Raw genomic sequence first — 19009 nt, 5'->3', positions numbered from 1 at the left:
CCCAGTATGCAGGTTTTGAATAAGAAATTGCCTAAAAGTCACCCCACCACTAAGGTGACAGGAAGTGCTCTAAGTTAACCCTAAGTTCTGGTTTAACCCCTAGCATAAATACACAGGTATTGACATTATAAATAATCTCTTATTAGAAGATACATGAAAAAATAGTTCTGTTAAATAATGTGTTTGGGGGTGAAGAGGACAAGGGGAAGTAAAAGACATCATAAAACCTTATATCATTGTGAAGTTAAAAGAGTAGAAAAGACCTGCCTTAGAACCACAATGTTGGTTCTAGCCCCTATCTCCTGCTCACTTATTATACACCATTCAAAAAACAAAGAAATAAATCCTAACATTATAATAATTTTCAGGAATATAAACCTTATATGGAATCACGTAAGAAATGAAGGTAGTATGTAAATCAAATCATTAATATTAGAAATAAATGTATTGTTTTATTTAGCTGGTAAAGAAGAGAAGTTAGCTATTACATGGAGTGAGGCATGGAGGGGTACATAAAATATGCAGCCAGAGAAGCAATCTATTCCTCCTAATTAAACTTGGTTTTGGTCTGAGCTATGCTAACATGTAAGGTCTTGATAATCTTTTCTTCCCAGTGTCTCTCCTCTTTATCATCTTTCAAATGAAGTTCTTTGTTCAGATCATCAATGACTCTACAGTCAACTTTAGCCAAACGTGAAAGGTTTAATGTTAGTCATTGGTTTTCAACCTCTTCTTTCTGAGTTTTCCTTTTTGACATAATCTTAGGATACTTTAGGCTCTTTTCACTTTTTCACATCTAGAAAAGGTGGATCTAGGTAACCAATAATATTTCATTTGTAGCACATTCACATTTGGGCATAATGTTTACCCTTTAAGCACACACAATTATGATAGAATAACAGATATTTTACATTTGTGAAGAAGTTTTAAACAAAACTGAGGATATTTTGAAGATAAAGCCCACTAAATTAAGGATTGCTAATGCAGTTGGCTTCAAGGCTTACTTCAAAGTAAACTTAACTTTATTTTGAAGGTGAAATATATAACAGAATGCTTCTTTCACTCTGGGAGTCTTTCCTCCCCACTCCCTAGGCAAGTGAGTGCTTTCCTGGGGAGAATGGTGTAAATTGATAGGGGCTAAATTCAAATATCTGTTTTGAGTTTCTTTAATTCTTGATATCCTCTTAACCCTAACCTCAACATAGAGAGCACCAATCTTTCTCTGGTTTTCACTCCACTTTCCCAATTCATAATACAAGACTCCCTCCCTTATATTTTAAAACCACTATTGTTGATTTTTCAAGTCACATTTTCGTGTCCAAAAATTTTAATGTACATTTAAATATATTTTTAATATTATATTTCATTTTTTTCCCTTTATCTGATAATTTGTACTGCATTACTAAAACATTAATTAGGTATTATTTTACCTTTTTTTTCCAGTTTTATTGAAAAATAATTGACATGCATCCCTAAGTTTAAGGCATACAACATGAAGGTTAATTTGCATATATTGTGAACTGATTACCACAATAGGCTATATGCTTTGATTTTGAAGTTTGAGAAATGTATTTGTCATTGGAGTGTTATTCCTTTATTAATTTAGCTTTTACTATATAATGTGGATTGCATCTGGTGAAAATAAACCTGAAACATGTAATGTTAAAAGACAGTTTAATTTTCAAAAGTAAGTAAGAGCTTTTAAAAGAGTTTTATTTCATTAAGCAATGCATGCTTTGTGTAACAAGTGAAATGACTATTGATGGCCACATAAATGCAACCATTAAGGTCGATGATAGCAGCAGACTTCTCCTGGTACTTACGGCCACATTCCCTTGGTCCACCAGCTTCAGTGAAGCTGTGTTGTTTATTTGTAGGTGGTTTTTCAAGTTTCTACTCCCAGTGAGTGTTATGAAGACTTTCTAGGCTTCTCTGCCTCGGGTATTTTTGGAAACTCAGAAAACTACTCAGTTTGCATATAGGCACAGGCAGGAAGTGTTAGGAAGTTAGAGCGTCTGAGAGTAAAACTCAACAGTGTGAGGTCCAAAATCAAGAAATAAAAGGTCACCCTCTGCATTCTCCAGGGGAATAATCCTGAGGTATGTTTTACAGAGTTCCTAAGAGGTCCAGTAGCAGGATTAATACCATTTGCCCGCATTGGTAACCAACTCAGTAATTCCTCCTTCACTGACTTTTCTCTATATGCTGTCTTACTCTGCCTACTCTTTTATTTATGCTTCCAAGCATACCTAAATAAAATATCTATGCCATGTTCATTTTGCAGCTTTTAGGGAACCCAAGTTATGACAATTATGTAGCTTTATACCATCCCACAACATTTTACCTAGAGAAATTGAACCACTAATAACACTCTGTTTGATAAACGGAAGTTCACTGTTACTAAACCATTAATTTTGTGACTTTGATAGATATCTGCTATGACAGCTCCATCACTGAAGTAATGTTACAGCCATGAATTCACCCACATAAAGGTCCCCTCACATGTGTAATAAACATCTCCAGCATAGAGATCACATCTTATTCATGGCTGTATTCCCATTGGTTAACATAAGCCTTGGTACATAATAGTCCAATCATAATGGAATGATTTATAAATGAGAGGATTAATTTGGTTATATTTTATTTTGTGTTTATAAGATTAGTTGCCACTAGGTGGATACTGGTAATGATTAAGGTTAAATTCAGTAAACCCAGCTATGGACAAATATTAAAAGTAGTTATCTATTGTGTGACATACCACACATAATCAGACCACTTATGCTTTTTCTGTAAAAAAAAAAATAAAAAATAAAAATTTGAAGCAATTAACTTCATTACTAAATAAAGTGCATAAGCACAACAAATGGGATCTAATGAAACTTAAAAGATTTTACACAGCAAAGGAAACTATAAACAAGATGAAAAAACAACCCTCAGAATGGGAGAAAATATTTTCAAAAGAATCAATGGACAAAGGATTAATCTCCAATATATATAAACAGTTCATACAGCTCAATATTAAAAAAATGCACACTACCCAATCCAAAAATGGGCAGAAGACCTAAATAGACATTTCTCCATGGAGGATATACAGATTTCCAACAAACACAGGGAAAGATGCTCAACATCACTAATCATTAGAGAAATGCAAATCAAAACTACAGTGAGTTACCACCTCATACCCGTCAGAACGGTCACTCTCAAAAAATCTACAAACAGTAAATGCTGGAGAGGGTGTGGAGAAAAGGGAACCCTCTTGCACTGGTGGTGGGAATGTAAATTGATACAACCACCATAGACAACAGTATGGAGGTTCCTTAAAAACCTAAAACTAGAACTACCATCTGACCCAACAATCCCACTACTGGGTATATACCCTAAGAAAACCATAACTTTAAAGGACACATGCACCCCAGTGTTCATTGCATCACTATTTACAATAGCCAGGGCATGGAAGCAACCTAAATGCCCATTGACAGATGAATGGATAAGGAAGACGTGGTACATATATACAATGGATATTACTCAGCCATAAAAAAGAATGAAGCTGGGTCATCTGTAGAGACATGGATGGACCTAGAGACTGTCATACAGAGTGAAGTAAGCCAGAAGGAGAAAAATGAATATCATATATTAACACATGTAAGTGGAATCTAGAAAAATGGTACAGATGAGCCACTTTTCAAGGCAGAAATAGAGACACAGGTGTAGAGAACAAACATATGGACACCAAGGGTGGAAAGAAGGGCTGGGGGGTGGTGGTCACGGTGGTATGAATTGGGAGATTGGGATTGACATATACACAATATGTATAAAGTGGAAAACTAATAAGAACCTGCTGTATAAAAAAATAAATAAAATAAAATTCAAAAAATAAAATAAAATAAAATACCTGGAAAAAATGTACTTAAGCACAATCTGAATTCAAACACCTAAAGCATAGTGCTATTCCTGGTAGTCCATATTTTATTAATATTAATATGCACTTCTTTAACTTTGGATTAGCAAATTTATTTTAAATTACTTTTCATAGGCAGAAGACGGCTCATGTTCTCATGTGCAAACCATACCTTCATTCACACCAAAACAAATGTTCAACAACAAAAAATTTCAATAACTGTTGAAAAAAAAAGAACATGTAATACACAATTTAAGGAAATATTTTTAGAACTTCACCAAGGTTGCCTCATTAAAGGAAGTTCACTTTTGGTGTACATCCAAAGTTCCAGATTAAATGTTGTGTGGAAATAGAATTGAACAGGAATATAATCTTGAAATTTTCTCATTCTCTTAAAAGTTTAGCTTTGAGTTAGCCTTTATATTCATTATTTTAAAAAATTGTAAGTATATAACCAAACCAATCACTCAGAGATAAAATGAGTATGCAAAAATACTCTTCCCCTTAAAGTAATATATAATAACCTAAACAGAATAGCTGTGAATGATAAGAATATGTTTATTTCATTTATAATCTATAAAATTACACACAGTTTGAATATGAAAAAATGTTACGCCATTTATTCATCTAGCAGAAGTGATTTCAAATGTAAGTAATATTTTTGAATATTTTTTCAGGTAAAAATATAATCTTTGAATGAGTTTGGATTTTGAAGACAGATTCATGAAGATTGCAAATATCTAAAAAAGTGCATATATCCCATAGTAGATAATAGCAAGATGTGAAATGATGAAGCTGCTTGTGAAAATACTGGTTTTGCAGATTCTCATTTAATTTCTGTGGCTTAAGTGTATAACATACTTCACAAAATATAGGAAGAGCTTAATAAATATTTGCTACTTTTATTTATTTTTTGTTTCATATATAGGCTATCATAATATTTATTTTTTTTGCTGATTGCTAATCATTCTTCAGAACATTTTTTTTAGTTATTATTTTCACTTTTCTCCCTCAATAGATTTTGGAAAATATACTGCATGTATTATTAATTTAATTGTATACAGAAAATATTTTTTTAGTTAAAAAAAGAAAACTACATTTGCTAACAATCTAATATTGTCTACAGGAGTAGATAATGTAGGTCATCCAAGTTGAGCTGAACGTCTTGGTCTTAGCTTCCCACTGTCAAACTTCATGGCCAACCAGGGCAGCTGTTCATTTTATAGGAACTCTGTTCAATTTCAATTTATGTACTTAAGAGTGTTCCAAGGGCTTCCCTGGTGGCGCAGTGGTTGAGAGTCCACCTGCCGATGCAGGGGATGCAGGTTCGTGCCCCGGTCTGGGAAGATCCCACATGCCGCGGAGCGGCTAGGCCCGTGAGCCATGGCCGCTGAGCCTGCACGTCCGGAGCCTGTGCTCTGCAATGGGAGAGGCCACAACAGTGAGAGGCCCGCATACCGCAAAAAAAAAAAAAAAAGAGTGTTCCAAGAATTATCTGCCAAGTTTTTTTGTTTGTTTTTTTGTTTTCAGTTTACTGTCAGGTTTTTTATTTTGTGTTAAATGCTACATTAAAGTCTACTGAGATTTAATTATTAGAGGTTATACATTGATTGTGGATACAAATGTATCCACAATGGAGTATGGAGTAGTCCATTAGAGTAGTTATGGAGTAGCTATGGAGTAGTCAATATATTTAGCAAAAGCATCTGAGAATTTACAGGAAATGACAGATGCTCACATGAGTATAGAAAACTAGGAAATCAATGAGAAGGATGGTCAGCTCTTCATCTTCTGCATGGTTTTGTATTTCCCTAGATGACTAAATAATTTCTGTAAATATAGTCAATTAGGAAAATAGGTCTAAGAAATGTTTAATGAGAGAAATGGTTGGTCAATTTACTAAGTTATTACATTATAATTCTTATCATTAAGGCAAATAAGACTTGAAAGGTCTAAAATTTTATATGAGGAAAACATTTAACTGTATCTAAGTATAATATATATGAGTTATATCCAAATAATTACCTATAAAATATTTGAAAGTTGGTCTATTTTTACTTACATTTTATTGATCTTAAGTTTGATGTATGAAAGAATCCATTGTAAGAAAATCTGAATAGAAGACATACTTTTTCATGTTTAATACACCTAACTCTAAATAAACTTAATTGTTAGGAAAACTATTCTCTTCCAAATCTTAAACGTATTATAAAAATCTTGGAAAACTTTGGAATAATTTATATAGTTAAAATTTTCTTATCTTCCCTATGGATTTTATAACTTATGCCTTTCTTTTCTCTTATTGTGTGTATTTCCTTAATCTGCACTAGTCCAAAATTTGTTTCATGGGAAGCAAGGAGATAATGTTTCATGACAACAAAATGAAAAATTTGTCTCTACCTTCTGCACTAAATTGGCATAGATGTCTAAAATATTTTAGTTCTTTTAACAAAATTAGTCACCTAGATCTTAGGATGTGCTTTACAATTATTGTCAATTAGAACATGTCTTCACATCCTTAGTAGCCTCTTAAAAATCTTTATTTTATCTCAGCTCTCACAGTACAATAGTACTTGTTATATTGATCAAGCCAATCTTATTTCTTTTTCATTTTTTTTTTTATTATTTTGACCCTCTAATATTCCCACAATCCAATTTTCTCTGGAAAAGTTGCCCTTTAAGGAATACCTTCCTTAAAGGTATAGTGAGTTGCCCAAACATTCCCTTTGGGCAATTTGGATTGTTCCTCTTGGCGTTTTTCCTTGATTCAATAGCTGAGAATTAATTTGCATATTCAGTTATTTCTTGCTTTCTCTGTCTTAAATCAGCTTCTCATCTCTCACTTAAACACTCTCAGTCTTTTTTCTAAATAGTGTTTTCTGCATCTAGGTTCTCCACTTTCAATGCCTTCTTCACTTTGTCACTGGGATCATCTTTCTAAAACACAGAACTGTCCACAAAATTAAGTTATGCTTTCATAGCATGAAATATAAGCCTTTCACAATCCCACCTCAAAAAGTGCTGAATCCTCATTTCCCACTGCTCCTCATCTTTTATTTTCCCATTTTCTACAAACACAACCAGACTACAGAGCCATGGGGTTATTAACAATAATTCTGGGACTCCGCATGCCTATGTCTTCATACTTTTGCATATGTTCATCTATAGGTTGAAACTGAATATTCTTTTTTGAACCCTTCATATGTGGCTCACTCCCATGTAATACTTTAAAGTTCAATGCAAAATTGAGGCTCTTGTTCATAGAGCCTTCTCTTAATGTCTAAATGTAATTGGCTCCTTTGTCTGCATTTCAAAGTTTGAAGTACACCACTGTATACACACATTTAAAAAATAAATACTAAAGTATTTTAAATATTTGCACTATAATATTATAAGCATCTGTTCCATTAAATACTGGTGCTTAACTAGTGTGATTTTGATTTTCAATTTTTCATGTATGAGATCTCACATGATCTGAGAAAACATGTATATGGTCTTCTTCAATTCCTTAAGTCTATGACACAAGGAGTAAAGATTTTCCATTTGAAAAGACTAACTTATCATTTTCATATGTATTCATATATACTTCATACACACTCAGAATATTTTATCAATAAAATGAAGAACATTAGAGAAAAATGCTTTGATGCATTTGAGTAAAATATAGTAAAAAGTTTGGGATCAATAGCTTTTACAATATCATTCTGTAAGAATTTCAGTCATTAAGTGGATTCTAGTTCTACAGCTTCAAGGAGATCTAATTCTATGTGAGTGAAGAGAAGAAAATCTGACATTCAAAAAATGGGAAAGCATGTTTATTCCAAAAATGACTCATGTTATGTGACCTGTTAAAACATCTTTCTTGGCCCATTCAACAGCTTCACTTTACCTCATATCACTACACAAATGACTTCAAATTTATAACAGTACTCCAATATATGGGATAGTTTTGTGAGAATTGTTATACTTAATATTATTCTAAAAATGTGAGTATATCTGGAACTTCAAGTTCTATTAACGTGAAATAGGTTAATGTGTTTAACTAACTATTGTGCTCCATTTAAATCTGTGCTAGAAATCAATATGTTCATCCACTTTTTTATGTAGGAAAGAAGTATAGGGCAGAGAGATGGATGTATTGGGGGTACAAGCCAAATAAATTACTAACACTGCTTAGGAATTGAAAGGTCTACAGATAAAGTTATAGAGCATCCTCATTGCCTACATGCTATTTACAGTTTTGTCTGCAATGTTATCTTCATAAAAGGAACTGACTGGAGTTATTTTGTGTTAAATAAAATAGTAGAACTTCATGTAATTTAGCTTCTTATTTCAATGATGATGAGAAAACATTTCATAAATGTTTGCAAGTATATGGCACGTTGTTAATTGACATTTTCTTTGAATGCTTGAGGTCCAGTAATTGCCAGCACAGGTTATTGTCAGAAGTCACTCATGTCTTAAGCGTCTTGATACCTCAGGTTTCTGAAGATGGATATGCAAGCAATCTGCCCACAATTCAACTCATGCCTCAGATCAGATTGATCTGAAAGTCTCATAAATAAATCCAGTAAGATTTACAGCCAAGATCTTCTTATGTCTTCTATAAGGTTTGTATATAGTACAGTTTTTGGCCTTTCAGCTTTTTACCTGATGGCAGTGCCTTTAAATTCCTCATAACAGAGAGGTATAGTGAAAACCTTTTTTATACATTATTCTTTCTTATAATTTTGTCTATATTGGTCTATAGTGCTTCTTTAGATATAGATTCTGTCACTCATAAATATAGGATTCTGTTTTAATTTTTATAAATCTGCTGTGCTTCATCTAACTTAGATGCCATCTGATAGTGGTAAAGCCAGTTCTGGTCACTTTCAGCAACCTAAAGCTTTAAGTCTGATTAAGAATGGGATGCCAGGACAGAATTCATAACATTAGAAGATTTGAAAGGATCTATATTCTACAGCCATAACTTACACAAAGTTATAAATAATCAGTTGGAATGACAACCAAAATTATTAAGTGGACTGGTTTGGGTCTCTTAAAGAATGTGAGCAGAAGCAGCATACATGTCAAATATTTTGTAATGTTTTGAATTTCATCATTTTACCTGTAGATGCACCTATGTCTTTTCTTGATTGTTCCTTTGGTTCACTATGCTTGTGACTAAATTAACCATTTGAAAAAATGTCACCTTTTCAGAAGTCAAGTGCTTTTCCTTATGGAATAAAATTAGAAGTATTTTTTGAATGATAACCACATAGAAAGATAAAATCAAAGCACTTAATGACTAGAAATAATAGTATTTGGAGATGTTAGCTTCTCTTACACAAGAAAAGGGCAGTGTAGGGTTAGTTTTACTGCCCCCATCTGTACAATGTAAGATGGAAAATGAAAAAGACTGATCCCATATCATATTCATCACAGAGCCTTCCTTAGGCATTAGCTTTGCTTTAATATCATTTTGGTTTTGCTATAATTCTCCTTTCATTCATTTATTTTTCAAAAATAGTACTTGAGTGATAGAATCGTCTAAGCTCACAAAGATTTTGGTTTACTTTTTACCTTTTTATATGTTCAACTATTAAATGCTTTTATTTGCCACATATAAAGTGTTTTAACTTTTTGCAAAGGAGAAATATTATACTGTAGCCTTATAAATTTCATAATTATTACACAAAAATTCAAGCCACTTATTAGTAAGAGATCAGTTTGGTAGATTTGTGGTAGATCTACTTTTGCAGTAGGTATAATCCTAAAATGACCCTCAATGGCCCACATCTTTGTTTAATCTCCTCTTACTGAATGTCGGTAGGACCTGTAACTTGTTTCTAACCATTAGAATATTATGAGTTATAATTCCTATGATTATGTTACATTAAATGGCAAAGGTGAAGAGATTTTGCAGATATAATGAAGATTCCTAATCAGTTGACTGTATGTTGGTCTAAAGGGTGATGACTGTACTATAAGTGTGCCAGTCATAATCAGTTGAGTTTGTTAAAAAAAGGACATGGCTATTAGAAACAAAAGAAGTCAGAGGCTTCCTCTCTTCAGCTATTCTTGAAGAGGCAAACAGTTATTGAGAATAGGGCTACATGACAAGGAATGGCAGGAACCACTAGGAGCTAAGGGCTTTCAGTCCTATTATCACAAGAAATAAATTCTGCCAATGACCAGGTGAACATTAAAGAGTACCCAGAGCCTCAGATAAGACCCAACTCCAGTTGATACCTTGATTGCAGCCTGTAGGACCCTGAGAATTGGACCCAACTAAGCCACCCTGAATCATGGAAAGTATAAGATATTAAATAGGAATTGTTTTAAGCTACTACATTTGGATAATTTTTTATGCAGGATAGAAAAGTAATATCTACAGGAGAATCTACTCTAGGAATCAACAACCTTGATATTGAGATACATTATATGCATATTTAAAATACAAAGTAAAATTATGTAAGGCATCATGGGAGAGATAAAAACAGATTGATGGAAATTTAGAAAAAAGAGTGAGAAGTTCTTTCTGAAGGAATCAAGACACATGATAAAATGGCTGTTCTGTGTTCATTTAAAAATGAAGGAGCTCCTCTAGGTAAACATGGGAAGGGCATCATAGCTGATGACTTCAGACATAAATAAAGGCATGTTGGCAGCTGCATGCAGACTAGTGAGCTATTTACATAAGTATGTGAGGTATGTGAAGAGGAATAGTGAGCACTCAGGTTAAAAAGTAGTTTGGAGACTTTTAGATACCTTACATAGTGGGGGTTATTACTGAAGATGATTTTGATGAGGAGGAAATGGAGATGGTTTTCCACTTACTACTTTTGCAACCTGGCACAAGTTATTTCCCTAAGCCTCATTCTTTTCATCTATGAAATGGTAAAAAAAAAAAAAGACCTACTGTGTAGTGTGGCTTGCAATGACAAAAGTACTAGTTCTCAATGCAGAGAAGGACTGGAAGTTATTATCTATAGCATCTCTGGCTATAACATGGCAGCTAATTTGGAGGGAAGAGGATGATAAAGGCAAGTTAGAAGGAATTGTGATGGTTTTGGACCAGTCTCTGTTAGTAACAGTAGGAATAACATGTGAGAGATAGATATGAGACTCTGGAAAGATACAAAGAACCAATATTTCTTGCCAATGTAAACTATTTCTAAATGTGAAAATAAAGCATTGTAAGATATTAAAATTCAAATTAAAAAAAAATCTAAAACATCTTTTCATTTCTGGGTCTAGTCGTTGTTTGATGTCATTAATATATCCAATATGTTCATTTTCAGAGCTGTCCCAGGCATATTTGTTTTTTTTTTTGTTTGTTTTTTTTGTTTGTTTGTTTTTTGCTAATGGAAGTGATTAAATATTTTGAAACATGGAATGATGTGACCACATCCGTTCTTGAAGAACATAAACATGTAAAGGGCAGATAGGAGCCAAGTGTGGCAGCAGTGGGTAGAGTGGTTAAGTACTTCTGTGTAACCTGGTAGAGAGACCATGAGGCCTATAGGAGAGCCATGGTGGTGAGAATAGAAAGGAGGTAGTAGTTCCAGACATAATCCAAGGGGAGAATTTTAGGAGTTTGGTGAATGAGAGAATATGGAATATAAACATGGAAGAAAAAGAGGTGATTTCAGTGACATCCTATAGACAGTTTTTATTGGCTCCCAAGAATAGATTTTGCACATCTGTCACCAACTTCCTGTTTAGTGATATCAAAGAGTTACTTGAATTAGCCATGGAGTGAATAATCACAACCTTATGAATTAGGCCTATATTTATGGGAAACTGGCTGTTAAACATGTACCAGCACACCACCGAATGATTCTGAGTTTTCAAGTGAAAACTAAGCAGCTAAGAAGATGGTAGTTCTATGAATTCAGAAAGGTTAAGTCAAGAGAAGGAAATTTTGAATTGAAAATGTAAGTGAAGTAAAAGAAGCATGACTTTCTGGTGGAGGAAGGGGGAAAAGATGTTTGCGTGAGGACCTCTTGGATTGAGATTCCAGAGGTTAGCATTGTGCTTGATACTTGGTTCTATATTCTTCTACTATCAACTGAATGACTACCTTGGGAGCTGTCCAAAAAATCTATCCGGAAGCTGGAAAAATGAAATCTGAAGTTAGAACTACATACACAACTACACACACACACACACACACACACACTATAGAATCAACTATATGGGATGGTATTTGAAATAATAATATATTATTAAGAAAATGTGTGAATTTATAAATGGGAAAATAAAGGACAGAATTCTGAGCAGTTTGTGACCAAAGGCATTTGAGAAGAAGGAGGTAAAAGGGCATTGTCACAAATCTTGTTGGGGAGTCGGGAACTAGAATGAAATGCTGTAGATGAGACAAGGGGTGAAATGTGAGAATCTGTCACAGGATTGGATGACTAGTGATTGGTGGGATGCAAAGTTATTCAGGCAGTTGGAGCAGAATCTACAGTTAAATTTTGTCAAAATGTAGCCGTTCATAAGAATCACCAAGAGGGTTTGTTAATGCCGATTTTGAAACTCCACCCTCAGTGATTCTGATCCAGTAGTAGGTTCAGGCAGGAAATCTGCAGCCTGTTGTTTTGGAAACATTGTAGGAGGGATTGAGAAATAACAGGAAATAAAATATGGAACTGCAAGGTGAGGAGCATAGCTTTCTCTTTCCTGCATTACAGCAGTCACTGGAGAAGAGAGAGGCATTGGAATTTTGATTGGAATTGGGTTCATGAAGTATACTTTCAGGTTAGGAGTGAATGGAATATGTTGATTAAAAGAGTGTGCAAATTAGAGAAGAGAAAAAGACCAATTAAGGGCAAAAAAAAAGAAAAAAGAGAAAAAATAAGTGGAATGGGGCTATGGAGGTGGGGTGAAGTGGTTACATACTTTTGGAGAAGGCCAGGGAGAGGAAAAATGATGACATTTAAACTAAGTAAAGAAACTTTTGTTAAAGGAAACACTTAAATGTGGAGCACATTGTACCATATTCAGTTGATAAAAGTAACAGTTATCATTTAATTTGTTTATGTTAATACCAAATAAAATATATTTTACAGGAAAATGAGAGGTTTTCCTTTTAAAACTTAAGTTGATTAGTTTTCCACTAAGGTTTAAAATTCCATTCATACCGCAAAGGCTTTATAAAAGGTTTTATAATACTCCCCCTCCCACCAAAGGAATACAGCTATAAGCAAAGTTCTACTCTTTTCCTAAAAATGGCTGTATAATTAAGAAATCGCTGCTTCATTAGATTAATTGACACCATTCTGAAGATTTCAAAGAGAAAGACATTTTGTGTAGGGAATTGGTTAGAAAGGTGTTAGAAAGTCTGGAGGAGCAAAGGGCAGCAGGAGTTTTACTCATTTTAGGGAGGATGGAGGCCATCCACCTGCCATGGACACTGAGCGAACAGAAGATGCTGGTGGCACTGTCATTCGTGCCAAAGAGGAGCCACCCTGCTGCCACTGCAGAAACTGCTGATGGTCCTGATACCCACAGTCCCAACTATTGCACCTGCTAATGCTAGAAGCATAATCATGTCTCCCTTCTTCCTGCTTCTAATCTATTACAGGTATTTCTAGAGGCCAAATCCAGCTGACTTCCATTTTGCAAGAGAGTCTTGGGAATACAGTTTGCAAGCTTCTAACCCTTGTGATACTGAGAAGAGTACAGGATGGTTAGAGTGGGACTCAATGCCCAATGACAGATAATATCTGGTATATTCACATATTCTTCCTCAAAGGGGAAAAGTACGATGCTTAAAGACATAAAAGGGCAATTTGGATAATACAAGAAATGCTATAAAAACACAGTGTTATAAGAGATTGGCTGTATCATAAGATTAGATGTCTCTTTCTGCCTTTATTTAATTACATTTTTTATTGGTGGCCTAATCCAGAGCTTTTTTGTGGCTACTGAGACACACACACATATAAACACACATAAACATGTCTATCTATCTACCTATCTATCTATCTGCCTATCAACTATTTATGTGCCTTCATATTTGCGAGGCAATGCATTCAAAATTTATTTTATTGAAGTATAGTTGATTTACAATACTGTGTTAATTTCTGCTGTACAGCAAAGTGACTCAGTTATGCATATATATACATATTCTTTTTCATATTATTTTCCATTATGGCTTATCAGAGGATATTGAATATAGTTCCCTGTACTATACAGTAGGACCTTGTTGTTTATCCATTCTGTATATAATAGTTTCCACCTGCTAATCTGAGGCAATACATTTTTCGAGAAACTTTCTTAGAAGTAGTTTATTTACACAAGTCATAGCATAGATTTGATAACTCATTAAGTATTTAGGAACCATTTATGGATAGTTTGCTAGGTCCAATGGGAAATAAAATTGTGGATAATATCAGCTAACTTTTACTGAGAACTGATTTTGTGCTTGGAAATTTTCTAAGTGGTTAATATGCAGTGTCTCAAGACATCCTTACAGCTATCCTATGAGGTAGATGCTCTTATTATATCCATGCTTCAGATAACAGCAAAGAAAAAAATAGACAGCAGCCAAAGTGGAAGCACAAAGAGTTTTTGCAGCTTGCCCAGCATCACATTTCATAAGTGCTACAGTAGTCAGGACAATAAGGATTTTACAGTATTATAAGGAAAATGTATTACACATAAAAACATTTTAATAGAAAGTAAAAGCTTCTTTGCATCATAAGAATTAAACAGAATGGGGCTTCCCTGGTGGTGCAGTGGTTGGGGATCCGCCTGCTGGTGCAGGGGACGCAGCTTCGTGCCCCGGTCTGGGAGGATCCCGCGTGCCGCGGAGCGACTGTGCCTGTGGGCCATGGCCGCTGGGCCTGCACGTCTGGAGCCTGTGCTCCACGACGGGAGAGGCACAACAGTGAGAGTCCCTCGTACCGAAAAAAAAATAAATAAATAAACAGAATGGGTTGAGAAAGTACTTACTTAGAAACAATTTTTCCCATGTCGGTATGAATTCCAGCTGTGTAGTCAATATCCAAATATCCTAGTTTTATTCAAATATATTTTATGAAATGTTCTTATTAAAACCACCTGAAAGGTGTGTGACTGTGTATGGGTATGTGTGTATGTGTGTGTTTGTGTGTATGGCAAAATATAAATAATTCTTCAGGACTGTTTTTCTGAAGTGCTTACTTCAGAAGTGATTGAAAAAATTTGCAATATACTTTTAGAAGGACAATGATATCATATTTAATGTTGATACCACTATAGAATTTCTAAATTTAGAAAAAAGGAATGTTTTTGTATACTTTAAGGTATGTTGAAGTTTTGCCATGTGGCGTGGAGACCAACCACAGACGAGCACAGGGTACCACTCCACCTGTTTAAGGTCATACTATTCTCTGTAAGTTCCTTCATGTTGACCTTTGAATGCTAACCAGGTCTCAAATCACCCTCTGAGACAGAAGGAAGTTGCTTGATTTAATTATTTCTGATAGTTTGTGCAAACATCAGGTCAGGATATCTCAGGTAAATTAACCAAATCATATTCAACTGTAATATGTCTAATTAAATTACAATATTTAGACAATTAGATACATTCCCACCAATAAAGTGTATTTTCCCCCAATTTTAAAATTGTGATCATCTACATAACTCATATACCAATTCATGGAGGCAGATTTTTGTGGAGGCAGATTTCATGGGTCTTTTCTTTCTTGGGATGTGAACAACAACAACAAAAAAAACAGAAGCAATTATTTAAATAGATTAGATAGATAATTTCCTATAGCATCCTAACAAGAATTAAGATGGATAGTAGAACTTAGAGAAATTGTGAAAGAGGAAAAAAATAAAGTGGAGGAGAGAATGGTAAATCTAGGATTTCTGAGAGAAGAAATGGGGGTGGAGGCTGATGTGTGCATGAGTGTAGGGCTAAGACTATGTGCCATAAAACAGTCAAGTGTGTATATTTGTCCAAAGAGTAAGCAGGATGAGTAGGCTTGAAAATCAGAGAGGAAGGGCAAGATAAATTTCCTCTGAAATTTTGATCAAATGTAACTGGTGTTTTGTTTTTTCCATTATCTCAGACCTTGGGTTACATCTTATGTATAATACCTAAGAATGAATCATTAACTTGGAGAGATTCTAACCTTCAAAGAAAGGACCTCTCCCTTTTAAGCATAATAGATGGAATCTGAAGAATTTTTGATCCATGTAAGGGTCAAGAAGAATCAGTGTTAATGTCTGTACTACTTTATATATTTCTCTGGGGAAACTTCACATTTGTTTTTTGTTTTGTTTTGTTTTGTTTTGTTTCATGTTATATTCACCATAACTCTGTGAAGTGGGAAAGACAAATATTACACTCCTCATTTTATAGATGGGAATCTGAGGTCCATTAAGGTCAAATGACTTGGCCAAAGTTGAACGATCAAGATTAGAACCCAAGGCTCCTAAGCTTCGTCTACAACTCTTTCTAGCACACTCCAATACCTCCTATTTAGGCCTCTTGAAAGTAGCTTTGTGACATAAGTGTAAGACAAGTTTTCTTCTTTTGGACAAGTTCTTTTCATTTGCTTTATTTTCCTGAATTAGGAATTTTGAGAGAGCTAACACCTTAGTGTATGTACAATGGATTTTTCCTATTAGGTAACTCTGCCCTTTGCTTCACCCACCACACAGCTGGGTTAAGTAATTCTAAAGGAATGTTGTCATGCCAAAGACTCAAGGAAAAGTAGGTTGAGTTAAAATCAATTTATTAAAACAAATCCAGTTTTTTTTTTCATTGGTTACACTTTTTAAGAGTCCCTTGGTTACACATTAAGGTGTCCTTAACACAGAAATAAATAATAATTTTATGTGTTTGGATACACAGCAAAAAGTAGAAAAGATTACACTTTCTGAAAATGTGACTGTTTACAAAGCCCTAGAATGTGTACTTTCAAAAAGCTTAGAAACCAAACTCATAAAAACACAAAGAACAGTGCTTTAACACATAGAAGTATTAGATTGTAGAAAAGTTATTTTGACTATTAAATAATAATGCCATCATTTTTTCTCTTAATGATTGACTTAGTTGGTTTATTTGGGAAGTCTCTATCCATCTCAGAGATGGATTTGTTCCAAGTGTTCATTAGAAAAAAGAAAATCATCAAACAAATATTAAGGTCTAGTTTTGTTTTCCTCTGGCCTAGAACTTGGTTTGTTTTGCCCCACATGAGATGAAACTCTCCCTGCAATCTAACCTGTTCTTGTACAGAGGATTCATAGCAGTCAGTTCTAAAAGATCTGCTCCTCCCAAAAGTCTGTTCTCTTTAAATAGAATCCACTGAAATAACACTGGGGTTTATATTTCACTCATAACACATAAACATTGACAGTTTTTAATTAGAGTACTAGGTTTTCTTAGATGTTTCAGTGAATTTACAATGTTGAGTGAACTGAAACTTGAAAAAGGAGAGACTAATACTGCTGTTCTAATAAAAGCTGTGGAATAATATGGGTCCCTTTAATGGTCCAAGGATAGGTGGTAATGTATAACGATTTCTAAACGCATAATGTGACTCTAGGACCAAACTCTCTACTAGGTGGTATACTAAGCTTTATTATTTGGAGAGCTGAGTCAGCAGACAGCTTTAGCCAGAATGCCCAAATAAGGGACTGATAGACTGTCAGAACAGAATGTAGACAAAACAAAAACTCAGAAAACTGGGAAATATTATGTTGGTCTCTGTGTTTGTTTTGATTTGCTTGATAAATATGTTTATGTTCATTGAGTAAAAGACAAATAGTGAATTGAGGTACTAGTGAAGAGTGATTTGGTCTTCTATTTGTTTGCATGAGTAATAGCTAAATGGTGAACTTTTAAATTCTATATTACAAAGTAGGTTTGGGGGCTTCCCTGGTGGTGCAGTGGTTGAGATTCCGCCTGCCAATGCAGGGGGCGTGGGTTTGTGCCCCGGTCCGGGAGGATCTCATATGCCACGGAGCAGCTGGGTCCCTGAGCCATGGCCGCTGGACCTGTGCATCTGGAGCCTGTGCTCGCAACGGGAGAGGCCACAACAGTGAGAGGCCCGCGTACTGCAAAATAAATAAATAAATACATAAATAAAGAATAAATAAATAAGTAGGTCTGGAACCACAACAGATATCCCTTGAGGGTAAAACAGTACTAGAAAACACTACGACCAGCTCAATAGATACAAAAGAAATTTCTATTTAAAAAGTACTAGAAAAAAATTCTCATCTCTTGTCATTCTCGGAAGTCATAACTGGGCATGGGTTTCCAAGAAATCGCTATGTCCACCTGACAAAGAATCTTAGCTAGCGATTTTCAAATCATCCTGCTCCTCAAGTCAGCCTAGCGGCCCTGAGATGACAGCAACATACTTCTCTGGTGGAATAAAGGCAGTTTCTCCACAGATGGCTCATCTTCAGTTTCCTGGAATTTATTTCTACTCTTGAAAGGACCTTCATATTATACCGTGAGATTATGGTAGCTTGAGTAACAGGCACTTCCTTTGAATTGTTGCATGGAGATGAAGAAAATGATGATAATTTATACATAATTTACATATAATAACTCACCCTCAAAATGACCCCATATAACAGAGAAGGCAATTGAGACACAGAAATTGGGGTGCTCACTCAAGCTAATTCTTCTGCCCAGGCAGTCTGGTGCCAGAGACTGTGTTCATCTGCAGTACTCTACAGCCTCGAAGGAAGTGTGGGAAGAAGTCCCTGTGTGTTTTATGCCATCCTACTTCCTCTGTGATGACGTTATAACACTTCCTCACACACTCTGTCTTCTAACTTGGAGATTTCTATACTAAATCTGCTGTTTTGTCTACTTAAACTTCCCTAATATTCTCTCATGTAGAAGTTTCTACTCTTCAAGTGCTCATTCTTCAAAAATACAAAGCATAGGAAAACTCTACTCCCTCAGTAAAATGGAACCCAGTTGCAGGAAGGAAAAGGATTTTGATTAAATGTATTAACCCTGAATGAGAAAAAAATATGGGCCAGCTTGTATTTGTATTATCAAAAGGAGCCAGAGTTATTCAATTAATCTTGAATGGATTAAATTTCAGGCAAGATTTACAAGGTTTAAAACATATAGATATATTAGGTTAAGTTACATTTAAT

This window comes from Mesoplodon mirus, assembly GCF_964341445.2.
Source record: "Mesoplodon mirus genome assembly, chromosome: 6".
Taxonomy (NCBI): Eukaryota; Metazoa; Chordata; class Mammalia; order Artiodactyla; family Ziphiidae; genus Mesoplodon; species Mesoplodon mirus.
The sequence above is the reverse complement of the archived record's forward strand: the minus strand, read 5'-3'. Positions refer to the sequence as shown.